Source organism: Myodes glareolus, chromosome 8 (assembly GCF_982192425.1).
Source record: "Myodes glareolus chromosome 8, mMyoGla1.1, whole genome shotgun sequence".
Classification (NCBI taxonomy): domain Eukaryota; kingdom Metazoa; phylum Chordata; class Mammalia; order Rodentia; family Cricetidae; genus Myodes; species Myodes glareolus.
Window position 1 is genome coordinate 303,668 of NC_142033.1, and position 24,124 is coordinate 327,791.

A 24,124-nucleotide genomic window follows, 5' to 3' on the forward strand; every position below is an offset into this window, starting at 1 on the left:
AAACCCCAACAAGCCGGCCCTCATGCTACAGAGGCTAGACAAGCCAGAAACCTAGGATAGAACCAAACATGACTGGCAAAACCAGTAAACTGTCAATGAAATGATTCCTAATGATATTCTACTATTCTTCTATACTCTTAGATCATTGCCTAGTTCAACTTGGCCTATATGATGGAAACAGATGCAAAGACCCAGAGCCAAACAGTCTGTAAACCTTGGGGAATCCTGTGGAAGAGGGGGGAAGATTATGAGAGACAAAAGGGCCAAGGATACTACAAGAAAAGCCACAGAATCAACTAACTGTGGCTCATAGGGGCTCATAGAGACTGATCTGCCAACCAGAGAACTTGCATAGGACTGATCTAGACCCTCTGCACATATGTTACAGTTGTGTAGTTTGATCTTCTCTTGGGGTTCGGAACAATGGGAGCAGGGTCTGTCTCTAACTCTGTTATCTGATTTTAACACCCTTTCCTATTGTAACTTTCCTATTGAACCTTCCTTGGAACTTAGCTACCTTATAACTACCTTGTAACTAGGTTGCCTTGTCCAGCCTTAATAGGAGAGGAGATGACTAATCTTACCGCAACTTGATATGCCATGACTAGCTGATATACATAGGAGGCCTACCTTTTTCTTAAGAGAAAAGAGGAGTGGATGGGGGGAGGGAAGAGAGGAAAGATTGGGAGAACAAGAGGGAGGGAGAAGAAAATGTGATCAGGCTGGAAAATAATTAATTAAAAAATGTGGCTGCAATAAACTTTTCACCCTAAGAAATAAGGAGGGGGGAGGGAGGGAGGGAAGGAAGGAAGGAAGGAAGGAAGGAAGGAAGGAAGGAAGGAAGGAAGGGGAAGGCAGTGAGTCATTACTAAACTACTGCTTGCTATTTCCAATGGAAATTGAAGTAGTTATCTTGAAATACAAGAGAATAGAATCCGAGGGGAATAGAAGGCAAACAAACACACATGAGTAAGTGCAGAGTGCAAGGATCTCATTATTGTCTCCTGATGGCCCATCCAGACACATCAGTGAAGAACCATAAGAGGAAGCACAAGACCTCACAGGACCAAACCAGAAAAATATTTTACCATTGACAAGAGGAAGAGGACACAAATTTCTCCTTCTAAACAAGAAATTATTTGCAAGTGATACCTACTGGAAAAGGGAAAATCAATTTTCTTCAATAAAGTGTCACTGGGTCTATCAGTCATGTTCCAGGGAAGAACCCAAGCCCAGGGACAGCTGGCCTACACAAAACACACTCGATATTTTATTTTGTTTGGTTTTGTATGCTTTATATGCTTTTTGGTTTGGTTTGGTTTGTCTTTTTGGTTTGTTTTTTTGGTTGCTTGATTATTTTGTATTTTTGTTTGCATTTTGGGCTCCTATGAGAGAGAAAGAACATGTAGTTGGGTAGGTAGGGAGATGGGAAGGATCTGGAAGGAGTTGTGGAAGAGAAAGCATATGATCAAAATATACTGTATGAAAAATATTTAATAAAAAAGACCCATAAGAACATTTTAAAATTTAAAACTAACCTCTTTTCTATCCAAACAGACAGTCTGTATTAGCTCATTACAACCTGAAAATAAACTGAGAGCAGCATAGAGTTGTTCCCAGCACCTCCCAGACTGCATTTCTACCCATCATTCTCAAATATCTTAGGCACCCTGGTGTTAGGTAGGTTTTTTTGACACACATACACACACATTTTACTTCTGACAGACTGATTTTCATTCACCTTTTGTAGTCAGATTTTCTTTTGGACTCCAGCTCCCCAAAAATGACTCTCTTTATTAATTGTGAACTCTTGGCCTTAAGCTTGTTCCGAAATGGATCTTAAATCTTAAATTTACCCATTTATATTAATTTACATTCTGCCACATGACTCATTCCTTACCTGTCCTCCTTACTGTACATCTAATTTCTGCATGCCTCGCTGGCGAATTTCCCATGCCTCAGATCCACTGAGAGTTCCTATCTCTCTCTGAAAGTTGCTTCTATTCTCTCCTGCCTAGCTATTATTAGCTATTATCCACTCACTTCTTTATTAAACCAATCAGAATAAAACAGTAATGTAGCTTCATACAGTGTACAAAGAGATTATCCCACAACAACTTCTGATTATTAATTCTGGTTTTAACTGTCCCTCTCTGTTATTAATATCTTATTTGCCTATTACTCTTTTCTTCCTAGTATAGTAGTGTCTCATCTTCTGTTGCCAGGTTCTAACTTCAGCTTATTCATGTCTTATTTACTAACATGTTTTATGAAGAACACTAAGCCTTCACACTTGAGTGTGCAGTGTAATATTTGCATCTCTTCTACAAACCACCTCTAAATAATGGTTCATCATCTGTCTGTGCATTTTCACTGGAGGATTAATAAAATACCAGAAAATGCCTAAGCAAAAACTTATGGCATATCTCTTCCAGATCCCGGTGTAGTTCTGTTTGTATTTAATTCTGACTGTAGTTTCCAACAATTTGTGTGTTTGTGCAATAGAGGAAATATCTACTGAAACTAATTTTACTGAATTCATTGGTATCTTCATGGGCAGGTTATGACTAGTTCATTTGTTACTTCTGTAGGCAGATTTCAGTAATTACACTAGAACCCTTCAATTTCCCAAGTCTGTTGGTCTACTCTGTGATGAGAATGTTCTGCCAGTATCAGTCCTCTGCAGCTTAGACTATCAATGCAAGACAAATTTCTTGTTTATCAGTCTCAGTGATGTGTATGTGCATATGTATGCACATACTCTCTCTCTCTCTCTTTCTCTCTCTCTCTCTCTCTCTCTCTCTCTCTCTCTCACACACACACACACACACACAAACATCATCATCATCATCATCATCATCATCATCCCAGGGGAAGATCTGAAGCTTGTTAACTTAGTAAAGGAGTTTATTTTGTACTAGGAACTATCCAGGCCTTAGAAAACACAATGAACTTCATTATTCAATGGATACCAACTATGCCTTTCCCAAGTATTGGAATCCTAGAGTTCATGGAGAAGTCTATTCTAAAATTTATATATCTTTCTTAGATATTTGTCATAAAATACCAGGGTATCATTACTCCTCTATCATAAATACCTTAAAATTATTCATTGTGGGAAAATTTCATCTGTTCAAGTCAAGGATACTTTGTGGTCTATCTCTTAATTAGATTTCAACTGATAAATATAAAAGAATAGAAGGTTTATAGGTATAAAATAAGCAGTATATCTTTTTCTACATAGCCAATATCTAATAGAAAACAAAATTCATAAAGCAAAGAACTAATGTGAATACCAGAATCTCAAGTAAAGGTAGATCACTACAGAAGTTAGTTTTATCATCATTAATAATCAGCAATCTCAATATTACATAAAGTTATTACTATCAAACCAACATTCTAGGCTCATACTTTTTAGATTCTAGAGATGTTTCAGATTTCCAACCACTTTACAGATATTTGCTGATTTAGAAGCAATTAGTTGTGATGACAGACATATGAGACAGGAGAACAGAAATATGAGCAATAACCCATGCTTAAATTTCTACTAAAATAGCTACATCCAAATAATATCAAATTACAGTCGACATTCTCATCTTGAGAGCAAAAATTTTCAGTCAGAAGTCCATGTATTGCCTCTGTATGTAAAGTTCAATGACATGTTTAATTGTTATCTGTACTCACTTTTTTTCTCCATAGCTTCCTTATTGCATTTTTTACCTCAGCATTCCTGAGGGTATAGATTAAAGGATTCAGCATAGGAGCTACCACAGTGTAAAAGACAGTAACAGCCTTATCAAGTGTCAGGGTGGTCACTGGGCGTAAATATACAAATGTGCATGGGATAAAGAATAAAACCACTACTGTGATGTGAGACACACAGGTGGAGAGGGCTTTGCGCCTGCCCTCCAAGCTATAGTTCTTTAGAGAGCGCAGGATGACCACATAGGATCCCATCAAGAGGAGGAAGTTAAATAGACAGATGAACCCACTGTTGGCAGCAACGAAGAGATCAAGGGTATGTGTGTCCAAGCAGACAAGTTCCAACAATGGGTACAAGTCACACATAAAATGGTCCATGATGGAAAAGTTCTATCCAGAGAGGTGAGTGGGTGCTTGCCGGGGCGGTCTGTCCCGGAAGAGAGCACAGCCCCTCGCCTCTCAGCTTCTGCGGCAGGGTCGTTGGTGTTCCACGGGACCCCTCCCTGCCCCCACTGCTGCTGCCCTTTTGGCTCCTGGATCCTTGGAATACCAGCTATCCCTGTTTCAGTGCTGAAGAGTTCTATCCAGAGAGTGCTGAGGAGTCCTATCCAGAGAGTGCGAAGGAGTTCTATCAAGAGAGTGCTGAGGAGTTTCATCCAGAGAGGAGGAGATGGGCAGGCACCAATGCAAGAATTCCTCCAACAACCTGAAAGGCAACATGACATAACCAGAATCCAGGGATCACGAAACTAGAAGAATTGAACACCCTACTCCAGAAGAAATAGAAGAAATCGACTCTAAGTGGATCTTTATGAAAATAATAGAGGAACTTAAACAGGAGGTGAAAATCTGCCATAAAGAAATGGAAGATAAATATAATTAAAAAATTGAGGAAATGAGTAAAGAAATGGAAGAGAATTATACCAAAAAGATTGAAGAAATGAGTAAATCTGTAAATGAAATTCTGGGAAATGAAAAAACAATCAAACAGGTAATGGAAAAGTTCAAGATTTGAAAACTGAAATGGAGGCAATGAAGAAAACACAAACCAAGGGCCGGCTGGATATGGATAATCTAGGCAAACAAACAGAGACTTCAGAAACAAGCATAACCAACAGAATACAAGAGATAGAAGAAAGAGTCTCAGACTCTGAAGACACCATAGAGAAAATAAACACACTGACCAAAGAAAACCGCAAATCCAATAAATTGTTATCACAAAATATTCAGGAAATGTGGGACACAATAAAAAAAACCCAAATCTAAGAATAATAGGGGTAGAAGAAGGAGAAGAATTGCAAATCAAAGGCCCAGAAAATATATTCCACAAAATTATAGAAGAAAACTTCCCCAACCTAAAGAATGATATCCCTATGAAGGTTCAAGAAGCATACAGAACACCGAATAGACTTGATTTAAAAAAAACCCTTGCCATATAATAATCAAAACACAAAACATTCAGATTAAAGAAAGAATATTAAGAGCTGCAAAGGAAAAAGGTCAAGTAACTTATAAAGTTAAACCTATCAGACTTACACCAGACTTCTCTATGGAAACCATGAAAGCCAGAAGGTCCTGGATAGAGGTACTAAAGAAACTAGTACCATGGATGCAAGCACAGACTACTATACCCAGTCAAGCAATCATTCACTATCAACGGAGAAGAAAAAATATTCCAGGATAAAAACAAATTTAAAAAATACATAGCTACAAATCCAGCCTTACAGAAAGTATTAGAAGGAAAATCACTACCCAAGGAATCCAACATTCCCAACACCGCCTACAATAACTCAGACATCTAGCGACCCTTCACAAGCACAACTCAAAGAAGGGAAACACATACACTCTACTACCCCCCCCAAAAAAATAACCAGAGTCAACAACCACTGGTCATTAATATCACTTAATATCAATGGACCCAATTCACCTATAAAAAGGCACAGACTTAGAGATTGGATACGAAAACAGGATCCAACATTCTGCTGTTTACAAGAAACACACCTCAACCACAAAGACAGACACCTACTCAGAGAAAAGGGTTGGGAAAAGGTTTTCGAAGCAAACGGACCTAAAAAACAAGTGGGTGTGGCCGTTCTAATATCTAACAAAATTGACTTCAAACTAAAATCTACCAGAAGAGACAGAGATGGACATTTCATACTCATAACAGGAACAATTCATCAGGAGAAAGTCTCAATCCTGAATATCTATTCCCCTAATATGAAGGCACCCACTTATGTAAAAGAAATACTTCTAGAACGCAAGGCAGTCATCAAACCACACACACTAATAGTAGGAGACTTTAACACACCTCTCTCATCAATGGACAGGTCAATCAGACAGAAAACCAACAGAGAAATAAGAGAATTATTGGAGGTATTGAATCAAATGGACTTAACAGATATCTATAGAACATTCCACCCAAATAGGAAAGAACATACCTTATTCTCTGCAGCCCATGGAAACTTCTCAAAAAATTGACACATACGCGATAACAAAGCAAACTTCCACAGATACAAAAAATATTAGTAACCACCTGTGTCTTGTCAGATCACCATGGATTAAAGTTAGAATTCAACAAAAACGCTACCCCCAGGAAGCCAACAAACTCATGGAAGTTGAACTGTCAACTATTAAATCACCCGTGGGTCAAGGAAGAAATAAAGAAAGAAATTAAAGTCTTCCTTGAATTTAATGAAAATAAAGACACAACATATTCAAACCTATGGGACACTATGAAAGCAGTGCTAAGAGGAAAGTTCATAGCACTAAGTGCCCAATTAAAGAAAACGGAGAAAGCACATATTGGAGACTTAACAGCACACTTGGATGCTCTAGAAAAAAAAGGAGTGGATTCACCCAGGAGGAGTAGAAGATTGGAAATAATAAAACTGAGGGATGAAATCAACAAAATAGAAACACAGAAAACAATTCAAAGAATCAATGAAACAAAAAGCTGGTTCTTGGAGAAAATCAACAAGATTGACAAAACCCAATCCAAACTAATCAAACGGCAGAGAGAGAACATGCAAATTAATAAGATCAGAAATGAAAAGGGGGACATAATCACAGACACAGAAGAAATTCAGAGAATCATTAGATCTTACTACAAAACCCTGTCTGCCACAAAATTGGAAAATGTAAAAGAAATGGACATTTTTTTAGATAAGTACCATATACCAAAGTTGAACCAAGACCAGGTGAACAATCTAAATAGACCTGTCAGTCGTGAAGAATTAGAAGCTGTTATCAAAAATCTCCCTACCTAAAAAAGCCCAGGACCAGATGGTTTCAATGCAGAATTCTACCAGAATTTGCAAGAAGAGCTAATACCTACACTCCTTAATGTATTTCACAATATAGAAACAGAAGAGTCATTGACAAACTCTTTCTATGAAGCTATAGTTACCCTAATAACAAAACCACACAAAGACACAACCAAGAAAGAGAATTACAGGCCAATCTCACTCATGAACATCGACGCGAAAATTCTCAACAAAATCTTGCCAAACCGAATCCAAGAACACATTAGAAAAATCATTCATTATGATCAGGTGGGCTTCATTCCAGAGATGCAGGGCTGGTTCAACATACGCAAATCTATCAATGTAATCCATCATATAAATAAACTGAAAGAAAAAAACCACTTGATCATTTCATTGGATGCTGAAAAAGCATTTGACAAAATTCAACACCCCTTTATGATAAAGGTGTTGGAGAGATTGGGGATACAAGGAACATAACTAAATATAATAAAAGCAATATACAGTAAGCCGACAGCTAACATCAAACTGAATGGAGAGAAACTCAAAGCCATTCCACTAAAATCAGGAACACGACAAGGCTGTCCACTCTCTCCATACCTCTTCAATATAGTGCTTGAAGTTCTAGCAATAGGAATAAGACAACAAAAGGGGAACAAGGGGATTCAAATTGGAAAGGATGAAGTTAAACTTTCGTTATTTGCAGACGATATGATAGTATACATGAGCGACCCCCAAAACTCTACCAAAGAACTCTTACAGCTGATAAACACCTTTAGTAATGTGGCAGGATACAAGATCAACTCCAAAAAATCAGCACTCCTATACACAAAGGATAAAGAAGCAGAGAGGGAAATCAGAGAAACATCACCTTTCACGATAGCCACAAATAGCATAAAATATCTTGGGATAACTCTAACCAAGGAAGTGAAAGACCTATTTGACAAGAACTTTAAGTTTTCGAAGAAAAATATTGAGGAGGATACCAGAAAATGGGAAGACCTCCCCTGTTCTTGGATTGGGAGAATCAACATAGTAAAAATGGCAATTCTACCAAAAGAAATCTATAGATTCAATGCAAACCCCGTCAAAATCCCATCAAACTTCTTCACAGACCTTGAGAGAATAATAATCAACTTTATATGGAAAAACAAAAAACCCAGGATAGCCAAAACAATATTATACAATAAAGGAACTTCTGGAGGCATTACCATCCCTGACTTCAAACTCTATTACAGAGCGACAGTATTGAAAACAGCTTGGTAATGGCTTAACAACAGAGAAGTCGACATATGGAATTGAATAGAAGACCCGGATATTAACCCACAAACCTATGAACACCTGATTTTTGACAAGGGAGCTAAAGGTATACAATGGAAGAAGGAAAGCATCTTTAACAAATGGTGCTGGCATAACTGGATGTTAACCTGTAGAAGAATGAAAGTAGATCCATGTCTATCACCATGCACAAAACTCAAGTCCAAATGGATTAAAGACATCAACATTAATCCGACCACTTTGAACATGATAGAAGAGAAAGTGGGAAGTAGTCTACAAGATATAGGCACAGGAGACCACTTTCTAAGTAGAACCCCAGTAGCACAGACAATAAGAGAATCAATGAATAAATGGGACCTCCTGAAACTGAGCAGCTTCTGTAAAGCAAAAGACACTGTCAGTAAGACAAAAAGACTACTTTCTGACTGGGAGAAGGTCTTCACCAACCCCTCAACAGACAAAGGTCTGATCTCCAAAATATACAACGAACTCAAGAAGCTAGATACTAAAACTCTAATTAACCCAATTAAAAAATGGGGTACTGAACTGAACAGAGAATTCACAACAGAGGAACTTCGAATGGCCAAAAGACACTTAAGATCATGCTCAACCTCCTTAGCGATCAGGGAAATGCAAATCAAAACAACTTTGAGATAACATCTTATACCTGTCAGAATAGCTAAACTTAAAAACACCAAAGATGGCCTATGATGGAGAGGATGTGGAGTGAGGGGAACACTTATCCATTGTTGGTGGGAATGCAAACTTGTGCAGCCACTGTGGAAATCAGTGTGGCGGTTTCTCAGGAAACTGGGAGTCAACCTCCCTCAGGACCCAGCAATTCCACTCTTGGGAATATACCCAAGAGATGTCCTATCATACTACAAAAGCATTTGTTCAATGCTTCAATACGTTCATAGCAGCACTATTTGTAATAGCCAGAACATGGAAACAACCTAGGTGCCCCTCAATAGAATGGTTAAAGAAGGTGTGGAACATATACACATTAGAGTTTTACTCAGTGGTAAAAAAACAATGACATCTTGAATTTTGCTTGCAAATGGATGGAAATAGAAAACGCTTTACTGAGTGAGGTAACCCAGACCCAAAAAGAGGAATATGGTATGTACTCACTCGTAAGTGGATTCTAGCCATAGTTAAAGGTCTTTGAGCCTATAATTCGTGATCCTAGAGAAGCTAAATAAAAAGGTGAACCTGAAGAAAATCATATAGTTATCCTCCTGGATATTGGAAGTAGTCAAGATTTCAAGGCAATCTTGGGTGCACGGGGTGGGGGGGGAGTAAGGGGAGATGGTTAGAGAGAAGGGAGAGGGGGAGAATTGGGGATGGCATGGGGGAATGAAATGAGGGGGGAGGAAGGATGGATATGGGAGCAGGCAAGTATATATCTCAACTAAGGGAGCCATTTTAGGGTTGGCAACAGACTTGTTTCTGGAGGGGTTCTCAGGCCCAAGGAGAGGTCCCCAGATTGTTCCCTGGGTAGCAGAGGAGAGGGTGCCTGAACTGTCCTTGGCCCATAACCATACTGACGAATATTGTGCATATCACCATAGAACCTTCATCTGGTGATGGATGGAGATAGAGACAGAGACACATATTGGAACACTGGACTTAACTCCCTAGATCCAAATGAGAAGCAGAAGGAGGGAAAATGTGAGCAAGATAGGCAGGACCAGTGGGAACCTTCATCCGAAGATTGATGGCGATACAGACGGAGCCCCACATTGGAGCACCGGACTGAGCCCCCCAAGGTCCAAAAGAGGAGCAGAAGGAGGGAGACCATGAAAAAGGAAATCAGGACCACGAGGGGTGCGTTCACCCACTGATACAAGGGGACTGATCGAATGAGAGCTCACCAAGGCCAGCTGGACTGGGACTGAACAAGCATGTGATCAAACCAGATTCTCTGAATGTGGCTGACATGGGGGCTGACTGAGAAGCCATTGACAATGGCACTGGGTCTTGTTTCATGTGCATGTACTGGCTTTTTGTGATCCTAGTCTGTTTGGATGCTCACCTTCCTAGGCCTGGAGGGAGGGGGGAGGAACTTGAACTTCCCACAGGGCAGAAATCCCTGACTGCTCTTTGGACTGGAGAGGGAGGAGGAAAGGGAGTGGGGGGGGAGGAGAGGGAGTGGGGGGAATGGGAGGGTATGGGGAGGAGGGGAGGAAATGGAAATTTTTATAAACAAACAAATAAAAAATAATAATAAAAAAAATGGTCCATGATGTTGGGGCCACAGAAGGGCAGCCAGACTGTAAAGCAGATCTGAATAGCTGCATGGAGAAACCCTCCGGTCCAGGCCACACCCACCAGGAGAAAGCATAGCTTGTAGCTCATGATGGTCATATAGTGCAGAGGTTTGCAGATGGCCACATAGTGGTCATAGCCCATCACTGTCAAGAGAATGATCTCAGTTGCACCAAAAATGTGCTCTGCATAGACATGTGCTATGCATCCATTGAAGGAGATGACTTTGTTTTCTTGAAAGGAGTCCACAATCAACTTTGGAGCAGAAGAGGAAGTGTAAATCATATCTATCAAGGAAAGGTGGCTCAGGAAGAAGTACATGGGGGAACTCAGAGCCCGGCTATGGATGATGGTGACCACAATGAGCAGGTTGCCTGAAATTGTTACCATGTACAATTCTTACATGACAAATTCTAGAATTCTTAAAAGACAAAGAATACACTGAAGAAAGAATCTCATTTCTGCAGTCAGGAAAGCAATTACAAACTTCACTTTTACATCAGAATAATAGAACAGAGCAATCATTAGCAGCAAAATTTTGGAGGTTAACAAGACATATATATATATATATGACACATATATCTTATATCTTATATATACATATATACATATAAATATATCCCATATATAAATTTATATATGTGGAATAAGGTAATTTACAAACATGATATAGTACTTAAACACCAGTTCTAGTTAAGAAAATTTAATAAAAGTAAAAAGTTAGTGATAATAACTATGTAATTAATATTTGAAAACTCTATTCAAATACTAATATGTGTAATTCAGGAATAAACTTAGTTTTTGAAGTTTCACATAAAATTTTATATAGACTATGATTCATTGATGTTAAAACACAAGTATATTTGTTCCCCTTTCTTCACATCTTTGCAGAAATGGAGGAAATTTTAATTGAAATAAGTCAAATATTAATGCCATATATATTCTCTCGAATAACTGGATTCTTTTTTTTTGTAATTTTATTAAATTATAAAAAGTTTCCATTTACGCCCCTCCTCCCAACGCCCTCCCACTCCCCCCCTCCCTCTCCTCCTCCCTCTTTGTCCCCTAGGGAAGTCAGGGTCTCCTGCCCTGTGGGAAGTCCAAGTTCCTCCCCCCTCACTCCAGGTCCAGGAAGGTGAGCATCCAAACAGACTGGATCCCAAAAATCCAGTATATGCAGAGGAAACCAGTCCCAGTATCATTGTATTTGGCTTCTCGGAAAGACTGCAGGCCAGCCACATTCAGAAAATCCGGCCACATTCAGAGAATCTGGTTGGATCACATGCTCGTTCAGTCACGGTCCATCTGGCCTTGGTAAACTCTCATTAGATCCGACCCCTTGTATCAGTGGGTGATAGTATCCCTCGCAGTCCTTCGTCATTTTCTTCCTCCTTTTGCTCCTCGTTTGGATCTTGGGGGGCTCAGTTCGGTGCTCCAACGCGGGCCTCCATCTGTATCGTCATCCAACGCCAGATGAGGGATCTATGGTGATAAGCAAAATATTCATCAGTATGGTCACGGGCCAAGGCCGGTTCAGGCACCCCCTCCTCTGTCCAGAGAACAATCTGGGGATCTCTCCTTGGACCTGGGATCCCATATATAATCAAGTTTCCTGTAAACTCTAATATGACTCCCTTAGTTGAAATATATTCTTCCCTGATCCCACATTCATCCTTCCTCCCTTCCCCCCATCCCGGTCAACCGAGCTTTCTCCATTCCTCCCCTACTCCCTTCTCTCTAACCCTCTCCCCTTCCATCAACCCTCCCACCCACCCCCCATGCACCCAAGGTTACCTGGGACTCTTGACTATTTCCTACCTCCTGGCAGATAGGTAAATAATCTTCATCAGGTTCGTCTTCTTATTTAGCTTCTCTAGGATCACGAATAATAGGCTCAAAGACCTTTAATTATGGTTAGAATCCACTTATGAGTGAATACATACCGTGTTCCTCTTTTTGGGTCTGGCTTACCTCACTCAGTAAAGCGTTTTCTATGTCCATCCATTTGCATGCAAAATTCAAAATGTCATTATTTTTTACCGCTGAGTAAAACTCTAATGTGTATATGTTCCACACCTTTTTTAACCATTCTTCTATTGAGGGGCACCTAGGCTGTTTCCAGGTTCTGGCTATTACAAATAGTGCTGCTATGAACATAGTTGAACAAACGCTTTTGTAGTATGTTTGGGCATCTCTAGGGTATATTCCCAAGAGAGGAATTGCTGGGTCCTGAGGGAGGTTGACTCCCAGTTTCCTGAGAAACCTCCACACTGATTTCCAAAGTGGCTGCACAAGTTTGCATTCCCACCAACAATGGATGAGTGTTCCCCTCATTCCACATCCCCTCCAGCATAGGTTATCATTGGTGTTTTTAACTTTAGCTATTCTGACAGGTGTAAGATGGTATCTCAAAGTGGTTTTGATTTGCATTTCCCTGATCGCTAAGGAGGTTGAGCATGACCTTAAGTGTCTTCTGGCCATTCGAAGTTCATCTGTTGTGAATTCTCTGTTCAGATCAGTACCCCATTTTTTAATTGGGTTAATTAGAGTTTTAGTGTCTAGTTTCTTTTTTTTTAGTAAATTTTATTAAATTATAAAAGTTTCCATTTCCACCCCCCCTCCCAACACCCTCCCACTCCCCCTACTCCCCCTCCTCCTCCCTCTTCGTCCCCCAGGGCAGTCAGGGTTTCCTGCCCTGTGGGAAGTTCCAGTTCCTTCCCCCTCCCTCCAGGTCCAGGAAGGTGAGTGTCCAAACAGACTGGATCCCCAAAATCCATTATATGTAGAGGAAACAGGTCCCAGTGTCATAGTCAATGGCTTTTCAGAAAGACTTCGGGTCAGCCACAGTCAGAGAATCCGGCCAAATTCGGAGAGTCTGGTTAGATCACGTCCTCTTTCAGTCCCAGTCCAACTGGCCTTGGTAAACTCTCATCAGATCCGTTCCCTTGTATCAGTGGGTGATAGCATCCCTCGCAGTACTGATTTCGTTTTTCATGTTCTTCCTCCTTCTGCTCCTCATTTGGACCTCGGGGGGCTCAGTCCGGTGCTGCAATATGGGTCACCGACTGTATCGCCGTCCTTCGTCAGATGCAGGATCACTCGGAAGGCCCTCTGGATGGAACTAGTGTCGAGTTTCTTGAGTTCTTTGTATATTCTGGAGATAAGACCTTTGTCTGATGAGGGGTTGGTGAAGATCTTCTCCCAGTCAGAAGGCAGCCTTTTTGTCCTACTGACAGTGTCCTTTTCTTTACAGAAGCTTCTCAGTTTCAGCAGGTCCCATTTATTCATTGTTTCTCTTATTGTCTGTGCTGCTGGGGTCCTACTTAGGAAGTGGCCTCCTGTGCCTATATCTTGTAGACTACTTCCCACTTTCTCTTCTATCAGGTTCAAAGTGGACAGATTGATGTTGATGTCTTTAATCCATTTGGACTTGAGTTTTGTGCAAGGTGATAGATATGGATCTATTTTCATTCTTCTACAGGTTGACATCCAGTTATGCCAGCACCATTTGTTAAAGACGCTTTCCTTCTTCCATTGTATACCTTTAGCTCCCTTGTCAAAAATTAGGTGTTCGTAGGTTTGAGGGTTAGTATCTGGGTCTTCTATTCGATTCCATAGGTCGACTTCTCTGTTCTTATGCCAATACCAAGCTGTTTTCAATACTGTAGCTCTGTAATAGAGTTTGAAGTCAGGGATAGTAATGCCTCCAGAAGTTCCTTTATTGTATAAGATTGTTTTGGCTATCCTGGGTTTTTTGTTTTTCCATATAAACTTAATTATTGTTCTCTCAAGGTCTGTCAAGAAGTTTGATGGGATTTTGATGGGGATTGCATTGAATCTGTAGATTGCTTTTGGTAGAATTGCCATTTTTACTATGTTGATTCTCCCAATCCAAGAGCAGGGGAGGTCTTTCCATTTTCTGGTATCCTCCTCAATTTCTCTTTTCAAAGGCTTAAAGTTCTTGTCAAATAGGTCTTTCACATCCTTGGTTAGAGTAACCCCAAGATATTTTATGGTGTTTGTGGCTATCATGAAAGGTGATGTTTCTCTGATTTCCCTCTCCGTTTCTTTATCCTTTGTGTATAGGAGTGCCACTGATTTTTTGGAGTTGATCTTGTATCCTGCCACGTTACTAAAGGTGTTTATCAGCTGTAGGAGTTCTTTGGTAGAGGTTTTGGGGTCGCTTATGTACACTATCATATCGTCTGCAAATAACGAAAGTTTCACTTCATCCTTTCCAATTCGAATCCCCTTGATCCCCTTATGTTGTCTTATTGCTATTGCTAGAACTTCAAGCACTATATTGAAGAGGTATGGAGAGAGTGGACAGCCTTGTCGTGTTCCTGATTTTAGTGGAAAGGCTTTGAGTTTCTCTCCATTCAATTTGATGTTAGCTGTCGGCTTGCTGTATATTGCTTTTATTATATTTAGGTATGATCCTTGTATCCCCAGTCTCTCCAACACCTTTATCATAAAAGGGTGTTGAATTTTGTCAAACGCTTTTTCAGCATCCAATGAAATGATCATATGATTTTTTTCTTTCCGTTTATTTATATGATGGATTACATTGATAGATTTGTGTATGTTGAACCATCCCTGCATCTCTGGGATGAAGCCTACTTGATCATAATGGATGATTTTTCTAATGTGTTCTTGGATTCGGTTTGCCAGTATTTTATTGAGAATTTTCGCATCGATGTTCATGAGTGAGATTGGCCTGTAATTCTCTTTCTTGGTTGTGTCTTTGTGTGGTTTTGGTATTAGGGTGACTGTAGCTTCATAAAAGGAGTTTGGCAGTGACTTTTCTTTTTCTATATTGTGGAATACATTAAGGAGTATAGGTATTAGCTCTTCCTGGAAGTTCTGGTAGAATTCTGCATTGAAACCATCTGGTCCTGGGCTTTTTTTGGTAGGGAGATTTTTGATAACAGCTTCTAGTTCTTCACGACTAACAGGTCTATTTAGATTGTTCACCTGGTCTTGGTTCAACTTTGGTATATGGTACTTATCTAAAAAAATGTCCATTTCTTTTACATTTTCCAACTTTGTGGCATATAAACTTTCGTAGTAAGATCTAATAATTCTCTGTATTTCCTCTGTGTCTGTGGTTATGTCCCCCTTTTCATTTCTGATCCTATTAATTTGCAAGTTCTCTCTCTGCCGTTTGATTAGTTTGGATAGGGGTTTGTCAATCTTGTTAATTTTCTCCAAGAACCAGCTTTTTGCTTCATTGATTCTTTGAATTGTTCTCTGTGTTTCTATTTTGTTGATTTCAGCCCTCAGTTTGATTATTTCCAGTCTTCTACTCCTCCTGGGTAAATCAGCTTCTTTTTTTTCTAGAGCTTTCAAGTGTGTTGTTAAGTCTCCAATGTGTGCTTTCTCTGTTTTCTTTAGGTGGGCACTTAGTGCTATGAACTTTCCTCTTAGCACTGCTTTCATTGTGTCCCATAGGTTTGAATACGTTGTGTCTTTGTTTTCATTATATTCAAGGAAGACTTTAATTTCTTTCTTTATTTCTTCCTTGACCCAGGGGTGATTTAGTAGTTGACTGTTCAACTTCCATGAGTTTGTTGGCTTCATGGGGGTACCATTGTTGTTGAATTCTAATTTTAATCCATGGTGATCTGACAAGACACAGGTGGTCACTAATATTTTTTTGTATCTGTGGAAGTTTGCTTTGTTACCAAGTATGTGGTCAATTTTCGAGAAGGTTCCATGAGCTGCAGAGAAGAAGGTATACTCTTTCCTATTTGGGTGGAGTGTTCTATAGATGTCTGTTAAGTCCATTTGATTCAGTACCTCCAGTAAATCTCTTATTTCTCTGTTAGGTTTCTGTCTGATTGACCTGTCCATTGGTGAGAGAGGAGTGTTGAAGTCTCCTACTATTAGTGTGTGTGGTTTGATGACTGCCTTGAGTTCTAGAAGAGTTTCTTTTACATATGTGGGTGCCTTTATATTAGGGGCATAGATATTCAAGATTGAGACTTCTTCCTGATGAATTGTTCCTGTTATGAGTATGAAATGTCCATCTCCATCTCTTCTGATTGATTTTAGTTTGAAGTCAATTTTGTTAGATATTAGAATGGCCACACCCGCTTGTTTCTTAGGTCCATTTGCTTGGAAAACCTTTTCCCAACCCTTTACTCTGAGTAGGTGTCTGTCTTTGTGGTTGAGGTGTGTTTCTTGTAGACAGCAGAATGTTGGATCCTGTTTTCGTATCCAATCTCTAAGTCTGTGCCTCTTTATAGGTGAGTTGAGACCATTGATATTAAGTGATATTAATGACCAGTGATCGATGACTCCGGTCATTTTTTTGGGTAGTAGCGTGTATGTGTTTTCCTTCTTTGAGTTGTGCTTGTGGAGGGTCGCTAGATGTCTGAGTTAATGTAGGCAGTGTTGGGAATGTTGGATTCCTTGGGTTGTGATTTTCCTTCTAGTATTCTCTGTAAGGCTGGATTAGTAGCTACGTATTGTTTAAATTTGTTTTTATCCTGGAATATTTTGTTTTCTCCGTTGATAGTGAACAATAGCTTGGCTGGGTAAAGTAGTCTGGGTTTGCATCCATTGTCTCTTAGTTTCTGCAGTACCTCTATCCAGGACCTTCTGGCTTTCATGGTTTCCATAGAGAAGTCTGGTGTAAGTCTGATAGGTTTACCTTTATAAGTTACTTGACCTTTTTCCTTTGCAGCTTTCAATATCCTTTCTTTAGTCTGAATGCTTTGTGTTTTGATTACTATATGACGAGGGGATGTTTTTTTCTGATCCAGTCTATTCGGTGTTCTGTATGCTTCTTGAACCTTCAAAGGAATATCGTTCTTTAGGATGGGAAAGTTTTCTTCTATAATTTTGTTGAGTATATTTTCTGGACCTTTGAAATGCAATTCTTCTCCTTCTTCTACTCCTATTATTCTTAGATTTGGTTTTTTTATTGTGTCCCACAGTTCCTGAATGTTTTGTGATGAGAATTTGTTGGATTTGCTGTTTTCTTTGGACAGAGTGTTTAATTTCTCTATGGTGTCCTCAGAGTCTGAGATTCTTTCTTCTATCTCTTGTATTCTATTGGTTAAGCTTGTTTCTGAAGTCTCTGTTCGTTTACCCAGATTTTCCATAGCCAGCCGGCCCTCGGTTTGTGATTTCTTCATTGACTCCATTTCAGTTTTCAAATCTTGAACTGTTTCTATTACCTGTTTGATTGTTTTTTCTTGGTTTCCCAGAATTTCATTTACGGATTTACTCATTTCTTCAAACTTTTTGGTATATTTCTCTTCCATTTCTTTACTCATTTCCTCAATTTTTTTTGTTATACTTATCTTCCATTTCTTTACGGCAGATTTTCACCTCCTGTTTAATTTCCTCCATTATTTTCATAAAGAAGCGCTTAGAGTCAATTTCTTCTATTTCTTCTGGCGTAGGGTGTTCAATTCTTCTAGTTTCGAGCTCCCTGGATTCTGGCGGTGTCATGTTGCCTTTCAGGTTGTTGGAGGAATTCTTGCATTGGCGCCTGCCCATTTCTTCCACTCTGGATGAAACTCCTCAGCACTTTCTGGATAGAACTCCTCAGCACTCTCTGGGTAGGACTTCACAGCACTCTCTGGATAGAGCTCCTCAGCCCTCTCTGGGAAGAACTGCTCAGCAGGGCAACAGGGCTAGCTGGTCTTCCCAGGACTGAGGAGACAAAGGGCCCGCAGCAGTGGGGGGAGGGGAGGGGTCCCTTGGAACACCGAAGACCCTGCCGCAGAAGCTGAGGGGGGGAGGGCTGTGCTCCCTTCCCAGACAGGTAGGCAGGCTGCCCAGGCTAGCACCCACTCACCTCTCTGGGAAGAACTGCTCAGCAGGGCAACAGGGCTAGCTCTCGAATAACTGGATTCTAAAACCAGCACTAATCCAAAGGTACAAGTAGAAATGGAAAACAAAGTATTCAAGAACAGGCACCAAATAATTATGTACCCAACAATAATGCTCGCATATGCTCCACAGCACAATTGGATAACTGCAGTTGATAATAATATATGTTTTATGAAGAGCTGAGAGGAGTTCAATGTCTCCAAATACAGAGTTGATAGTAAGAAGGGACTATTAATGACTCTGACTTGATCAGGACATACTGTGTATATGTGTTGATAAACACATTGTGACCCATTAATATGTGCAATTATTGCATGTTAATCAAAAATAAGGTAGAAGCTGAAGGCACTGTTCAATGGTTAAGAGTGCATGCTTCTCCTGCAGAGGACCTCAGTTCAGTTCCTAGTACCCATAACAGGTGGTTCACAATAAGATACAACTCCAGCTCCAGATAAATTTGAATTCTTCATATTACAAAAACCTTCAGTCACATGTATGCATACCCACAAATAGACACACACACACCTTTCCAAAAATATAAAAGCATAATAATGTTTCAGAGCAATTCAAACCATATTAAAAAATAATTACTTAAAATATTGAGAACATTTGCTTCAAAATATAAGATTATGGATGACTTGTTATTTTTCTTTAGCTTTTTTATCATTTTCCAAATTACCATAGATTGCATTACTAATTTTATGATCAGAAAATAACTTTGATTTCTATATTTAGTGCTATAATTGAAAAAATGAATATTCAAAGCTGAGTAAATTATGGCACAACAAAAATGAAGGAAATCCAACTAATGGTGTCTAAATGTAACCAAAAACTGTGCTTGTGAATTCACCAAATGAGCATAAGACAAGGGGATGCATGAGCTCTAGTGAATGGGTGCTCAGGACAGAGCATGAGATTGCCCTGACCACACCACACAATATATTGCCTTCTGTTCTACAGTCAAATATAGGTTCTCATGTGAACTAACCCTGTTAACCAACAATTTGCTTGCACAGTAACTAAGTCAAGCCTGAATTCACTTTATAACAGAATCTGTCTCATTTACTTGATGAAGAATGCAGCTATCACTCAAACTTTACAATATGATTTAAAACTGCTATATCATTCATTATCGGTTTTTATTATTTTTCCTGGGCTTCAGATTACTTTCCTTTTCTCTTTTTAAAAAATATCTTCACGTGTTCTGACACCCGAGAACTATGGTGGGTAAGATGAACTGTCCCCATCACATGTGGTCATGATCATCACATGTGGTCATGATACATACTGAAGTCTGCTGGAAAGAGATGTCTTTCCAAGCGACCTCAAGAATACTTTGTTGAGACATAGACTTTACATCTCTAAGCCCAGGATCACAACCTCCCTTCTAAATAGCCCAAAGAATTAGAGAATCCTCCCAGGAACAAGAATCCCTGGGAATAAAAAAGAATGCTTTTCTAATTGCCAGGTCTTCTCTAGAGGAGTTAATCCTTGGGATAACAAAGAATGGGCTAATAAGTTTTTATAAATTCTAGAATGTAAATGCCAAAATCATATTTCATGATCAAAACGACACCCCCAAAACCTGACTCATTCGGTTAATCATTCCATTTCCTGCAGATTTTCAAGTAATCTGTATATATATATATTGATCCTTTTAAAGTACTCAGATGCTTCCTTTTCCCTCACAGCATGTAGACACAAAGGCAAACTGAACAATTTGAGTATGTGTCAAAACTGATGTCTTTAGTGTTCAATTCATCTTAAAGTAATAAATGAGTTTCATTCCTTGCCCTGGCTCAAAAAAATAATAGCATACACTGTGCAGAGGAGCAAGAAGAGACTGGTCTTCCATAAAAGGAAAGACAGCCATGGAGAGGCAAGGATGTAACTGAGCAACCTCATCTCACACTGAGAAAATTGGGCATGAACCCTTTGTTGCGCTCTGCTTCTCCACATTTGAGGCAGCATGCTGAGGCTTGCATGTCGTGCACAAGCTTCCTGTGGGACAATCTTTCACTGAGCACCTGTCATGCACTTGGCACTATACTAAGTGATTTGTGTGTAGTGTTTCACCTATTCCTCACAATAATGTCAAAAGGTTTAGACACTTTTAAGTGTGAATTTTAAAGAAAAGAAGACTAGACTGTGGCTGGAAGATAAAGAACTTACCTAAAGTCCCAGTGGTAAAATGTAAAGGTTCCTGTATCCAAATCCAGGATGTCGGTCTCTATCTTTTTAGCATTTACTCAGTGCCTGTGTCTCCAAAGCGGATCAGTTTTTTTTTGAAGGTCAACATTGCCAGAGTTAAGAGAAGTGAACTAGTGCCTTAAAACCACCACCTATGTACATAAGAAATCCTTCACATTCCTCTGCTAAGCTACAAAAGAAAGCCAGATGGTTAGATTTCCAGTTGACAAACCTCCAGAATTGCCCTACATTAGAAATCCCTGAGTATCTTGTATTTTGTCAACTTATACATAAAGTTGAGGAATGAAGGGGCAGTCAGGCGAATTTCAGCCAATGACAGAAAACAATAACAGCCTAGGTCTGTTAAATTCTATAACACTGGTATTCTCTGCCTCTGCATCTCATCTTTCTTATGTAAATTTATAAAGGGAAACAATAGCCAAAAGGATTCATATTTATCAATACCTTTCTTGAATCTGAACTTAAGGTGACAGGTATTTAGTCATGCAACTTGAAGCTGATCTACTATTGCAAAGGCAAGCTCTCACTACTCAATACCCAAGAACATTTGATGAGGTCAAAATTAAGTGTCCCCGAGTCTGAACTTTTAATTCAGATTTCCAATCAGAGCAGAGAGTATCCTTTCCCATTCCAGATTCTGAATTTTTAATGTATTCATCTTTGAACCTCAGCTTTAGAATTGAAAGAATTCTTTGGAAAAGCAGAATTCTAAAGCTGTTACTGTCCGTGTATTCTGACCTGTCTCAGCTGTAGTGAAGGTCACATGCATCATAGCTCTAACTCTAAGGAGCCTTATTTGATTCTCAGCTGGATTTTGGGTCTCCAGCTATTGGTACAAGTTGTATTTTTCCTCTCTTGAATCCCTGAGAATAGCCAAAACATTTTTTTTCTGAAAACGTGTGACTGCATTAGCCAAGAAGCTACCAAAATCAGCACACTCTATGCAATAAACTCTCAGTAACCCACCCAACCTTTTCAGTCCCTTTATATTCTTCCTGTGCTCAAACCATAGAAATGAGTTCTTATAGTTTCATGAATTGTAAGCCTCCTCCTAATACTTTATGCCTTTGTAACCATATCTACAGTTTAAAGGAACAAATATTTTAGCAACATCTTCTTAAAATATCTGAAAATGTTCAAAAGGCTTTGTTTGGATGATTTTTATGGAAAACTTCTTGGGGGTGGAAATATGATCAGTTAGTTTAAAAATCAGAATTTGGGGAGCTTACTTTGGCTACTGTTGCAGTTGAGAATGTCCAGTGTCTTCAGAAACACAGAGTAATCATTACATACAGATATTTAGACAATATTTTGTGTAATGAATGTATCCCAAACCTGCAATTCCTAAACAATACATTAGGAGGCAGAGACTGCCAAATGACACAAACTTCAAATGCATTTAACAAGCACTTTCAAATCTTGATGGCTCTGTAATGCCCATCAAAAGAAAAGAAAAAAAGAAAATATTCTGTCGAATTAGGCATTCATGGTTCTCTCTACTAAAGAGAATCTTCTAATCTTCCTTACCTAGATCAAGTTACAAAGAAAAACAAATGTTTACCTTTCAGTTCTTCCAGTGGAAGAAAAATAATGAAACCATGTGTAAAGGCTACTGAGTATTTTATTAAAGGATAAATCTGTCTCACCTTTATCCTCCCAGGAATTAATTATTTCTATTTTTTTGAAGAGTTTGCTTTAGGAAGAGTTATTCACTAGTACTTATCTCTAAACAATTCACCTAATAAGTTCTTTTTCCTGCAGTTGAAACTAATTTATTAACAGTCCATATCTCTGGGCTAGAATATTGTACATAAACCCTTGAGGACCAAGACTGGGACATGAAGGGCTCTCACTACTGTGTGGATAACAGTCTGGGGTATTGTTCAGTGATTGTCCCTGAGGAATCTTCTCTGCAGCCTGCAATCTTGTACAAGATGGAGACAATCACTCAACTGTACGAGGGTGCATCAGTGCTCTTGCTGTCCAAAGGACTGAGATTCGGAAACGGATACAACTTTAAGCAGTGTAATATCTAGATCTAAAATCCTCCTATCAAGTTTCCCTGTGCAGAAACCAAAACTTAATTACTGCAGTCATTAAGCTCTGTGTCCTAATTAGTAAGTGTCATGTCCTTTTTCTATTAATAGGATGTACTCTATTGAATAATTTTTTGAATAATTTTCATTGCTGGGTTACACCTCACTTGGACATAATATAAAATAATTTCATAACTACTAAATGTACTATGCTAGCTTTTTATTGAATTTTGCACCTATTTTTATATATTATTATGAATTATTATTTAGTAGCTTTGTTTGATTTTGGTATTAAAATACTATACCAGCATCACTAAATAAGTTAGGAAATATTGTTCCCTTATGTATTTCTGGAAAAATTAATGACTGTTAGTGGGGTTTTGTTGCTGTTGTTGTTGTTCTTTTCCACAGATCATACATTATATTCAAGCTAAATTAGATCACTCTTCTATGTTGTCACTTTCTTTATAAAAAAAAGAAACTAGTATTTTTTGCTCATTTCTAAGGCAGGAGAATAGTGGATCTCATCATACTTGTGGTTGAGTATTCAGGATTCAACAGACCAGTATCTTTGTGAGGGACAGTGAACTTTTTCTACTGAATTCTTGAATTACTTCAGAATAATATTATTCTGTGTGTCTCTTTCTGAGGTCCTCTTTAGCCATTTCAAAGGAAGGCATAAGTTTTGAAACCTTACTGTCTAGTATCCCAAGTCTCTAAATAATGGCAGGCTTACCTCAGGGCTTATGAGTTCAGAACTGTGGTTATATGAGTAGGTTTGAAGAAATATCTCTATCCTCAGGATCTTTAGTTTAGTTTTCTTGAGATTTAGCTTACCCAGTGTTCTTCCAGTGCTTCTAAAAGCTCTACACTATTATGTGTTCCCATTTCTACTGTGTTAAGAATACCGTGTTAGTGGTACTTCTCATCTCCTCTCTTTATTAAAATACCACCTCCTGGACCAATGGGTATTCCTAGGGTGACGAAGGATGCAATGGCAGCACCTTTCAGGTTAGGTACACAGAAACGTTTGACATGATTTCTTGTGGCTCTGTGTTCTTGCTGCATTTTTGTACAATGTTCATTTATGCTCACTGTTTTACCTGACCAAAAATTAGATAGGGTAAAGCATTTAACATTCATAGCAAGGAGGTTGGAAGGACTTACCTCTCTTTTGGTGCTCACATGTCTTACTGTCTAGGTATTATGTGTAAATGGACACACGGATTCAAACTCATAGGAAGAGAATTCCATCAACAAAGTTTATTAACAGTGACCACATACTTTCACAGATTATTTTACAATTTTATGAATTTCATTTACTTTTTGATGTTTTTGAGGATATCTCTCACTCAGCCACACAGAATTATATTGCCTCTCTCCCCGTTAGGTGCTGAGGTCAAGGTCATGGGTATACCTACCACTCAACCTCAGGAAATCTCTTCTTGCATCACCTGTTATTTTAAATGTTATGTGCTTTAGTGGAGACATGTGGATTCAGCTTTAGTTTTCTTTTTT

The 24,124-nt window shown here is 39.0% G+C and overlaps 1 pseudogene; it reads right to left on the bottom strand.

Moving 5' to 3' along the window:
• Positions 1 to 3,663: 3,663 nt before the first annotated feature.
• Positions 3,664 to 11,039, bottom strand: LOC148121071 (olfactory receptor 4C12-like; annotated as a pseudogene).
• Between the last annotated feature and the right edge of the window lie 13,085 nt (positions 11,040 to 24,124).